At 32.7% G+C, this 12576-nt stretch overlaps 1 protein-coding gene across 1 annotated transcript in view; it reads left to right on the plus strand.

The window, feature by feature from the left end:
• The first annotated feature begins 2848 nt into the window (after positions 1-2848).
• Positions 2849-12576, plus strand: part of MSR1 (macrophage scavenger receptor 1) — an 86468-nt gene continuing 76740 nt past the window's right edge. The window contains exon 1 of the mRNA XM_051964695.1: positions 2849-2976. The gene's annotated coding sequence lies outside the window, so the exon portion shown is untranslated. The remainder of the gene's footprint in view (positions 2977-12576) is intronic.

Consider the following 12576-nt stretch of genomic DNA (forward strand, 5'->3'; position numbering starts at 1 on the left):
TTAACTCATTCCCATGTGTATAGAATTCCACATCTAATTTCTCTGTGTGAGTTCTTGCTCTCCAACCTCATTTATAAATGCTAATTACCCTTTTTAAAACAATTACAGTTTTGCTTTTTAAAATCACATAATATTCAATACTACCCCAATCTTTCTTTCAAATTACCCACTTACTAATGACAATCTTATACATATGGTTTCCATGTATTAAAAAAAAAACAATTTGTCATTATTTAATCCCTTGAAATTAATCTTTGATGTTTGCCTGATAATTTCTCTTGGATCTTATATGTCAAATTTTCTATTGAGTTAGGTCTTTTTTCGACAAAATCCTGAAAGTTTGACAATTCACTGAATGTCCGGTTTTTTCCCATTCACAATTTTGCTGACTATGATATTTTTGGCCGCAACCCTAGTTCTTTGGATCTTTGATATATAACATTCTAAGACCATTTTAAAAATGTAGCTGCTGCTAGGTCTTATGTGATTCTAATTGTAGCTCTATCATATTGAATATTTTTTTCTTGTTGCTCAGATTTTCTCCTTGATTTATTGATTTCAGAATTTAGCTATGATGTTCCTGTAGTATTTCCTTATAGGATCTCTTTCAAGTGGTGATTGGTGGATTTTTCTTTATTTCTACTTTCCTCTCTTGTTCTAACACCTCAGTACAATTTATTTCTTTTATTATTTCAAGATTTTTTTTTTTTTGGTTGTAACTTTTGGATAATCCAATTATTCTTGTGTTCTCTTATTTTGATCTGTTCTCCAGATCTGTTTTTTATAAGATGTCTCACATTTTCTTCTATTTTTTTCATTCTTATATTAAAAAAAATATTTCTTGGGCTCCTATAATTTCACTGGGTTTTTTTGCTCAATTTTAGTTCTTAAAGAGTCATTTTTTTCTTCAATAATCTGGAATTCTTTTTCTAGATCATTACTTTCTTTATATAATCTTGTTTTTCATGGATTATTCTTTTTAAAGTTTTTTTTTCTCAGTGTCTGTCATTTGATTTTTAAAGTTTCTTTTGAATTCTGTGAATTCCTTTTGGATAGATGACCATTTGGTGTTACTCAGTGGCATAGGAGAGGCTTTTATTTTGACTTTAGTATCCTCCTTTGAAATGAACTCTCTTCTCTATTACAGTAGTAGTTTTCTAGGTTGGGTTCTTTTTTCTTTGCCTGGTCACTTCAAAAAAAAAATAAGAGCTTATTAGTGTAATCACTTATAGCTCTGGAGTGGAGAGATGGCTACTTAAATCATAGAGAATTTCTGAGGACTGGACTGAGATAATTCCATCATGGGGTAAAAGTAAAATAACATCATCTGAGAACCAGGATGGCCTGGGCCCTTTTACTTCCAGGCTCAGACACTGTCTCACCACAGCCAAGTCATTTACCTCTATCTGCCTCCATTTCCTTAACTGTAAAATAGGGATCAAAATAGCACTTACCTCCCAGGATTATTGTGAGAATCAAATGAGATAACACCCATAAAAAGTTTTGTAAGCCTAAAAGTTCTGCTAGCTATTGTTGTTATTAATAATAATCCATTGAAGGTCAAGGGTCTCTGGCATCCAAGATCAATATTCTATGTGGCTTCTTGAATTTCAACTCCTTGAAGACAACAGTTATAGTTTTGGCTCCCAGGGCCCAAGGGCAGCCCCCTTCATGAAGTTAAGCCATCTTTTCATACATTTAGTGCTTTGGAACTGGCACATATGCATTCAGAGTCCATGTATGGTCCATCCAGTGTCTGGTGGTGGAGAGAGAGCACAGGGGATTATTTGCTTCTGATACAGGAATCAGGAATTCCTGGGGTAAGGTCACCCCTGGTGGATTCAGTGCATATGTTAATGCTGATAACAAAGATCACCATTGTTTCAATGATAGTAATGGTGATATCAGTGCTGATTGATTAACTGACTCACACTGCTCCCTAACTATGAAATGCTTTTTCATTTCTGCCTCACTGTCTCCATTATTTAGAATCCAGTCTTATTCAGGAAGTTTTCCTGGAAATAGCTAGCCCCTTCTCATTTCACAGAGCATATCTTTTGCCTCTTCCAATGCTCTAGTCATGCAATGGTGTGCTATAGTTATATTAATTACATTTTAAAACTTGAATCAGAGAATTAAAAATGTGATAACTGTTTCATAATTCTATATTTTATTTTATGCCTTTAAAAACACAAAGCTAAAAAGGGATCCAAATACCTCACTCAATTACCAAAGGATTTGATCACACAAAAAATGTTAAGAACTTTACTCTGTGATACTCTGAGTTCTATGAAGGACTGTTTTCTCTAAACACCAAATCTCTCCCCTCTCCAAACATAGCATTTTTCATAGTTTAAAAATATTTATTGGATGGATAGATAAGTGAGTGGATAGGTAGATAGCTGGATAGATAGAAGGGTGAGTGAGTGAGTAAATTGGTAGATGAATGGATGGTAGATAGATAGGTAGATGGATGAATGGATAAATAGGTGGGTGGGTAGATCAATGGATATGGGAGAGTATGGTTAAGGATAGGTATAATTGAGTGATCCTAAGCAATAGTACCACTCAGATAAAACTTATCTCTCTCTTCTCTTTCTAGCCTTTGTCTGACTTGGAAGCAATCACTGGGGTAAAGTGGTCATCCATCATTCTGACAAATTCAAGGAAAGAATCAGGCTTCTGAAATCACCTAACATCATAAAGAAACAGTCTGTGCACAGGACAGAATGAGGAAGGACTTAGATTCCTCTTTGATTTTCTCTCTCATCCCTTGGGTATGTGTGTGATTGAGAAATTCAGTTCTCATAGTTTCCCTACATGTCAGCAGACCTCTGCTAATCAGTCTACATTTGTGGCTTCCATCCTTTGCATGCATCCAGATGAAATGTATGAGACTGAAATACTGAATTTCATTATTAAAGAGAAAAGAGAGATCCATTTGAGGAGGGACCTTTGGGACAGACTTCCAAACAGGTAAACCTTCATTAGCTTTCTCTTACAGGGGTCCTCAAACTTTTTAAATAGAGGGCCAGTTCACTGTCCCTCAGATTGTTGGAGGACCAGACTATAGCAAAAACAAAAACTTTGTTTTGTGGACCTTTAAATAAAGAAACTTCATAGCCCTGGGTGAGGGGGATAATATCTTCAGCTGCTGCATCTGGCCTGTGGGCCGTAGTTTGAGGAACCCCTGCAAGCTTTGGGCAGGACTGGCATGTGGAGGGATATTTTTGTTTGGTGTCCTCAGTACCCTGCCGAATGTCTGGTATATAGTAGGTATTCAATAAATGTCAAACTGCATAAAATAAAGTTGCTTTTTACCTAATGCTGTATTGTAACTAGTTGTGTGTGTGTGTGTGTGTGGTTCTTAAGGATCAAAGATTTATAGCAGAAGAAAAAAATTAGGGGCATTAATTTCTTTTTATGTTGAGAAACTGAGGCATAGATATTTAAGGGATTAGCTCAGTGTTAGAAATATACTCAGACTCTGAGTCAGGATCTGAATTCAGATCTTCATAACTCCTAGTCCAGAATACTATTCATTGAATCATGCTGCCTCTCTGGGTTCTTTCAAGATAGACAAAAGCAATTTTTTGCAAGAGAAAAAGTGTGCCAGTGGGGAATGTATTTAATTCTATTCAGCAAATATTGACATATTAGTCAAAGATTCTTCTTGAATTGGGGAACCTTTTTTACATTAGCACCTCTAAGATTCTGTCAGTTCAGGGGTGTTCTGGAGCTCAATTCTTATCAACTCCAGAGTTGATTGTTAAATTTTTTAGTGTGTTAAATTTTAGTGTAAGCATTTATACCTTGGAAATCAGTAAATCTCACAAATCAGGGTTGTATTTATTGTCCTGTTGATTGTCTAGACTTAAGAATATGATAGAGAAGATGTTAATGATGCAGAATCAACTTAAAAGTGTGTTATATTTCAGAGAGCCAATTGTTAAACATTTGTCAGCATACATCTGCTTACAGCTTTCTAGAGCCAAAGATAACTTGAGTTCAAAAATAGGCAGATAGACATTGTATCCGTGGGACCCTAGACAAGTCCCTTAAGGTCTCTGGGTCTGTTTCCTCAACTGTAAAATGGATTTTATGACAATAGCTCCTATGTGTTCTGTTTATTATGAAGATTAAATGATATAATATATGTAAAAAGTGTTTAGCACGGTGTCTGGCACATAGTAGGTCTTAAATAAGTGCTCCCATTTAAATCTTAAGGAACTAGAAATTTAATGATATATTTCATATTTTGTGGAAGAGAAGTGTTCTGAATACTAATATGCAAATTCAGACTTTGCCATCATTTATCAGTCTGGACACTGTTCCCTAAATAAAGCAATAAGAGCAGGCAATTAAACAGACTAAAAAAAAAAAATTCCCTCAAAGGTCACCAGCAATGTTGCCCAATTCAAAGATCCAGTTTGGTTTTTCTATCCTTGTCCTCTTCACATGCTTGACTGTTCTTTCAATGAAATTCTCACTTGCCTCCAAGTTATCTACCACCTCCACTTATCTACCTATCTGAGTACAAATTCTTTGAGGCAATGAACCAATGTGCACATTGTCTTCTATGCCTTTCAGTGTCTTTCCTTCTGAACAGAAAATAGGCATCTAACAAATGAACATTTATTGACTGAATTTTGCATATCTCTAACTCCAATGATAGTTCCAAATCCATGTTTGTTTGTTTTTTTTAATCTCTTCAGTGATTACAGATAGGTACAATCTGAATTTGTTGGGTGGCTATGTAGCTGGGGAGATAGTTGAAGGCATGGTAGATTCTCTGGTTTACTTATAATTTTCACTTTACACAAACCAGAGGAGATCTCTTTAAATCCCATTTTACAGATGAAGAAATTGAAGCTGACATGTATCATGTTGTCTAGTCAAAATGTGATTTTCTTCAAATTTCTTTATTTCTTCTCAGGAAGCCTCATTATCCTTACATTCAAGTTTCTTTACAGAGCTTTCCTGGAAATGTTGTTACTCTTTTGCTTAGATTATTTCTCAAGCAGCTTATTTTTATTCTTTTGTGTTCTTTTTGTTAACCATAAAAATGGAAACAATGTTTTTTTTTGATGAAGAAGGATTGTGTTTTTAAATATTAAAAGTATTTTAAAATATTAAATATTTAATTATTTAATGTTATATTAAATATGTAATTATACAAATATCAACTTATTTTAATTTAATTAAATATTAAATAAAATATTTTTAAAGTAGTTTGGGTAAACTTCAAAAGGAGTAGCAGGAAATTTCTCATTATGATTGAAGGCAGGGAAGATATATTTTGGGCACACAGACTTAGTGTACCCTTGAAAACAGTGTGATGGAAAAGAAAGACTGGACTTGGGGATAAAGAATTGTTTAGGAATGAGGTACTGAACATAGAGAATGGATCAAAATTAGGGAGAGAAGGAATAAACTTGGGGAAGCAGGAAACTTGGAATGAGGATCTCAACTCAGAGATGAAGGACTGAAATTAGATTCAAAACATTTAGATCCAAAAGGTGGCTGTGCCATGTCACAGCTTCCTAGTAGACGGAACACTCCTTGAAGGCAGGAACTCTCCTGATTTTCACCTCTGACACAAAGCAAGTATTTCATATGCCTATGGATTTTCAAATTAAATGAATTGTTCCATATCTCCTTCCTGCAGTGGGTCTGACTCCCTACTCCATGACAGCCCCTACTCCGGGGCTGAATGTCTCTGAACATAACTCAGTTGGTCCTTGATTGGCCATCACTTAGAAGTGGAGCCCTTTCCAGTACTTTCTACACTGGCAGACTTTCAGAGAGGGGAAGTACTTACCTAGGGAGATCCCTGCAAAAAGGACCACCTCCACTAAAGAGACTTCAATAGTTTATAATGAAAGAACTTATGATATGTTGTAAGATATATAATTATGATGCATTATTATAGTTCTATGAGAAACAATGAGCAAGATGCTCTCAGAAAACATCCCAAAGAAACCTCTAGGATAGTAAAGAGCTCTAGTATTATACCAGATGAGATCTGGTTCATGGAGTGCTGATGTTTCAACTGTGGAAGTAAAGATTCAGGGAGAAAATGATAGTTGTCTTCAAGCAAATGGGGTTCTATCATGCAGCAGAACTATATGTTATGTGCTTGGCTCTAGAGGCCAATGAATAAAAGTTGCAAAAAAGAAAAAAAATTCCCATCTTCTATATCCCATTCTCTTCCTAGCCTGGGGTCAACCCTTTATCTTCCCTGAGACCCTTTTACCACATCTGTAAAATGGGCATAATCTAATCCTAGAGTATTTATCTCCTAGAGTCCCTGGTCTTCAACCCCAGCTCTGGTGGGGCTTCTTTTCCTGGATGTTACCCAACCTCCCATATTGTTAGCAAATTTTTTTTAAATTACTTTGTACTTCTTTGAATTTGTTTAACTCTGACAAGAAGTATCTCCTCTAAAGGGCAAGGAATATTTCCTTTTAGTTTTTAGAAATAACTCATATATATATGGGCATAATCATTACATAGAATTCAGTCTGGGAGTTTCTGTTCTTTCCATTTATAATGTTGTAGTCTTCAGATCATTTGTATATCTATTTTTCCTCACTTCCCACTGTATCAGTTTATATAGTTCTTCCTAGTCTTCTCTTGTTAGTCATTATTTTTCATTGCTTAATAAAATTTCATTATATTCATATACTTAATACTTAATTATTAAGGATACTTAAAAAAATACTCCCATGTTTTTTGGAAGCCTACATTCTTACCAGTTCCTTGATATTCCCCCCAAAAGCATTGTTATGCAAAGTTTGATGTGCTTGAGATTTTTCATTTTCTCTTGAACTTACTCAGAATATATGTTTGCTATTCACATCTTTGGATTTTAAAAATATGGAAATATTTATTACTTTCTTAGCATGTTCCTATTTCCAGAATGGCTAGAGTAATTCATAGTTCCATCAATAGTAGATCTGCCTTCCTTTCCAATATTGACTTTTAAATCTCTTCTCATCTTTACAAAATTAATGAGTAGGAGAGAAAACTTCAATATTTTTATATGTATTTTTCTTATTATTAGTGATTTAGAATAATACATTATACAGTTGTGAATGGTTTGCAATTCTTTCTAAAATTACATCTTCTAACCTCTGATTTCTTGGGGAATCTTGTGGATACGTGTTAATTGACTATATAATTTGGATCTCATACCATTATTGGAAAGAGTTGATATTAAGATTTTCCTCATGAACAGTATTCTTTAAGATCAAAGAATTACAGATTTATAAATAGAAGGAATATTAAGGTAATTTAATTCAATATCCAATATCTTCACTGACAGAGGAAGACACTTTGGCACAAAAAGGTAAAATGACTTGCTCAGTATCAAACATGTTTCCTATATTCATTTTTAATAAATATTTATTGATATTTTCTATTTTTACATCACCATAATTATCCCCAGAAATATGAAATCATTCATAATAGATTTGCAGTTTCATGTGCAATAATCTTTTAAAAATATTATACTATGTTATGGAAATGTTTGTTTTATTCTATAAATTAAAAAAATAAATAAATTTAAAAATTAAAAGTCATATAACAAATAGTATATTTGTTAAAATATAAAATAAAAGAGGAAAAAAATCAACACAACTAATTTATACAATTAAAAAATAAAACCTGTTCATTAGAGGTGTTTTCTCATATAACTTCATTTGAATTTTAGTCAGTCTTTATAAGAGCAGTTAGGTGGTACAATAGATGGAGTGTTGGGCCTGGAGTCAGTAGGACTTGAGTTTGAATCTGACCTTAGACGCTTTGCTGAGTGACCCTGGCCAGGTCACTTAATCCTATTTGCCTTAGTTTCATCATCTGGAAAATGAACTTAAGAAAAATGGTATACCATTATAATATCTTTGCCAAGAAAACTCCAAGTGGAGTCACAAAGACTTAGACACAACTGAATAACAAAGATCTTTATAAATTTGTTAGGTTTCTTTTACTTTTTTTGGTTATGGCTGTTATTTCTATTTCCATTATTGTTATTATTATGTGTATTATTTTCTTGGCACTGATGACTTCACTCTGCATCAGTTCATAAAGATCTTTCCATGTTACTCTATACTCCTGCATTCATTTTTGTCTATTTTAAATATGACTACAAATTTACATACAATGGAAGCCTCTGGGCGGTAGAGTGGAAGATCTGGGTCAAATCCTGACTCACATTTCTTAGTTTATTGGCACTAGGCAAATTATTATATCGCTCTTTCTTAATTTCCTCATCTGTAAAATGGGAATAATAAAAGTACCTAATTCCCACGGTTGCTATGAGGATCAAATGAGATATTATTTGTAGTGTTTTTTTATGCCTTAAAATCTAGTTGTTAATAATAATAATAATAGTTATTAACAATTTGTAATTAATAATAATGACTATTATTAGAATTATTATTCTGTTCATATTATTTTCTCAAATAGAATGCCACCTCCCAGAGAGAAAATAATGTTTTCCCTTTGTCACAAAATCCCTCATTTATAATTAGTTCTGCTTACACACAGCCCACATCATTAGAATGCATACTCAGGACATTTTATTTTCAAAAATATTTTTAGAGACATTTATTGAAAATTCAGTCATACAACTTATTTTGTACTTAATTTATACTTTAATATATTTAACACGTATTGGTCATCCTGCCATCTAGGGGAGGCGGGGGGGGGGGGGAAGGAGGGGAAAAATTGGAACAAATGATTTGGCAATTGTCAATGCTGTAAAATTACCCATGCATATAACTTGTAAATAAAAAGCTATAATAAAAAAAAAAAAGAAAAAAATAGACCAAAAAAAAAAAAAGAAAATGCACTCATAAGGCATTTTATTTTATTCATCAAACTAAAGAAACCAAACCCAAATTAAACTTATTTTTAGATTAATAACTAAATTTTAGTTTTAAAATGAAAACAAAAAAATGCAATGAGCACTATCTTTGTATGCCATGTGTGCATGCATACATGTGTGTGACATTAGGTACCAGTGTGCTGCTAAATGGATTAAAAACTGGCTGTCCTCCCCTAAAAATGTACCCTATCTCACTTTGAAGTTGAATATGCATTATTAATATTGTCTACACAATTAACAAAATAATCAAGTAACCTTGATTTGTAGAGTTTGCCGATTTCCAGGATCCCATTCAACATTTAACAATTAGTTTTCAAGAGGCAGTTACAACTGGTTCTAGTGTACCACTGCACTAAGGTGTTGCTGAGCACACCCACCACAAGTCATCAACACTTTTAAAAATCCATGACACTCAAATATGCTTCTGGATTCAATCAATGACTAATCTAGGAAATCAGATCTTCTGATTCCAGACCCAACATTCCCTCTAATACTACCGGATACTAAGGATAGCCTGTTGTTACGTGTTGTTTCATCTGAATTACAAAGCTTTTTTTACATAAAGCTTTACAATTCTATGCAACAAAAAAATCCATTTCCTCTTTTGTGATTTCCTTTAACCTTTGCTTTGTTAAGAATTCTCTGCCAAGCAGAGCTCTGGCACCCAATCTCATTCTCTTGCAACTTTAGTTTGCCTATTGTAAGGTTATGATGTTATGCTGTAAGATACTAGTTAAATGGAAGAGTTCTACCACATTGCTTTCCACTTCTCCTGTAAATTCTTGCCAAATATAAAATCCTTCTCCCAAATACTTCATACTTTTAGAATACTGGACTATTGAGTTAATGTTTTTTGGTTTTTCCTTAGTTGGTCTGTTTCATTGAGCTTTTCTGTTTCTTAGTACCAAAAAGTTTTGATGATTTCTGCTTTATTATATAACGTGAGAGAGTTGGAAGCACAAGACTCCCTTCATTCCTCCTTTCCTCCCTCCCATTATTTTTCTTGAAATTCCAAACATTTCTATTCCTTCAGAGATTTAGGGGTTTTGCTTTTAGATTCTTTCTTCTTAATGGTTTGGTGTAGCCTGAAATCACACCTACTCACATACATACATACATATATATATATATATATACATATTATCTTTAATATTGATTACATATATACACATGTGACATATATGTATTTACACATGGATATGTGTGTAAATGTGTGTGTTTAGTTATATATGTGTGAATGTAACAATTTTCTTCATTTTCTAACAAATTCATAGAATGTTTTCTACACAGTAAGCCATTCCATGTAACAAAGAATAATAATGAAAGAGAAAAAAAGACAATGTCATAAAAATTGACTAATACATTAGCCAAATTTGACATTACATACAATGTTCTACACCTATAGTCCTCCACTTCTTCAATGAAATGTGAGAATCACATCTGTTTCCCAGGGATCATAATAGTAAACAGTGATAATAATAATGATAAAGGGAGTAAAAGCAATAACAGCAGCAGCTAACCTTTATATACTTTGTCAAGATTGGCAAAACCCTTTGTCTAAATAATATCATTTAATCATCCTAAAGCCCTTGTGATGGTAAGGGCTGATTTTGTCTTCATTTTATAGATGAGGAAACTGAGTCCAAGAAATCGTGACTAACTGGACCATAGGCACCTGAGATGGGATATAATTCTATTCATAACACCAACCTGCCTCTCTCTTAGATGAGGAGCAACTTTGTTCTCATTTTTATTATTTTCCCTCCATATTAATGTAGTCATTTAGGACATTCTTTCTTGGTCCTGTTCATCTCACCTTACATCTGTTCATGTCTTTTCATATTTTTGTAAACTCTTGTGATACATTGTTTCTTGTGACACAATAACATTACATTATATTTTCATATCTTCATTTGTTTGCTGATTCCCCAACTTGTGTCCATCTGCTTTATTTATTTATTTATTTGTTTGTTATGAAAAACCACTTTGGGGGTATGTTCCAAGCACTAGCATTTCTGGATCAAAAAGAGAAGGAAAAGTGAATGAGTATTTAATGCCTGCTAGGCTAAGCTTTAAAAAAAAAAATATTATTTCATTTGATATTCCCAAGAACCCTGAGTATTATTCTCCCCTTTTTATAGTTAAAGAAATTGAGGCAAGGAGCTATTAAGTGACTTACCAAGATCCATTAGAATGGATTTGAGGTTGGATTTGATCTCCTTTCTTCCTGATTCCAGATCTAAGGCTCTCTCCATTGTGCTACCAACTAGATCATTCTTAAAAAAATTCATGATTACAAATTAATTTCCAGAATGGCTAGACTAATTCATAACTCTACCAATAATGTATTTGTGTACTTGTTCTGCCATACAGCCTCACTTTCTTTTATTATCTTTGCCAATCTGCTGAGTACAAACTACAATCTCATATTGTTTTGATCTATATTTCTCTTATTATTACTTATTTATAGTAATCTTTTTATGGTTATTGATATTTTGTGATTCCTTTATAAACTATTTCTTCAACACTCTCATCCAATGGAGAGTATCTCTTGATCTCATATATTTGTGTTAATTCCCTACATATTTTGCATGTAAAAACCTTATAAAGACAAATCAAGAAGTACATATCAAGTATGTTCCAGGTACTCTGCTAAGCACTTGGGATGCAAAGAAAGGCAAAAATAATCTCTGCCTTCAAGGAACTCACATTCTAATGAAGGAAACAACTCAAACAAGTATGCCCAAACTACTGTTGTTTGGTCATTCAGTTATATCTGACTCTTTGTGGCCCCATAGACCATAGCACACCAGGTCCTTCTCTCAAAGTATTTTTTCCGTATTTTGGCAGCTTGCCTTTTTAATCTAGCTGTACTGATTTTTCCTTTGAATTTTTTTAAGTTCCTCACTGAAATTACAGATTTTCATTTTTGTATGGCCTCTTGTTTGTTAAGTAACTCTATCCCAAATGACAACTGTGAAAGATTCCTGATCTTATTTTCTTCTAATTTTCCTTTACCAGTAATATGACCCTTAAAATTTACATTGAATATGCAATTTGAACATATGTGATATAAGATATTTGTCAATAACTTTTTTTTTTGTCAAACGATTTCCAATATTTTCAGCAGATCTTGTTAAATAAGGAATTTCTCACCTAGGTAATTTATAGTTTTGAGTTTAACTAACAATGCTTTATTAAATTTAATGATTTTAAATTTAATGATTCTTTTTTATGTAGTTCATTCCAGTGACTTGTCTATTTTTAAAATCAGTAACAAAAAAGCTTTGGTGATTACTGCTTTATAATATTGTCTAAGAAATGAAAAAAAATTTCTTCCTTTGTGCCTATGGTTTTTCATAATTTCTCATGAAATTCTAAATTTTTTCCTGTAGATAAATTTTGTTAATTATTTTTAGCCTATGGAGTATCATGAAATCAGTAAATTAATTTACATGATATTGTATTTATTATATTGAATATTCTAATCACTGGCAAATTGATCATATTAATTAAATTAAGAATGATTCATAATTATATAGTTTGAGCATGCTTTAGTAAATTGATTTGCATATATTCATAGTTATATGCATTTATATTTATTTCAAATAGAATTTCTCTTTCAGTTATTTAAACTGAATTTTGTTATTTCTGTATAGAAATGGATTGGATTTATATTGCTCAGA

The sequence above is a fragment of the Antechinus flavipes genome, chromosome 6 (assembly GCF_016432865.1).
Source record: "Antechinus flavipes isolate AdamAnt ecotype Samford, QLD, Australia chromosome 6, AdamAnt_v2, whole genome shotgun sequence".
Taxonomy (NCBI): domain Eukaryota; kingdom Metazoa; phylum Chordata; class Mammalia; order Dasyuromorphia; family Dasyuridae; genus Antechinus; species Antechinus flavipes.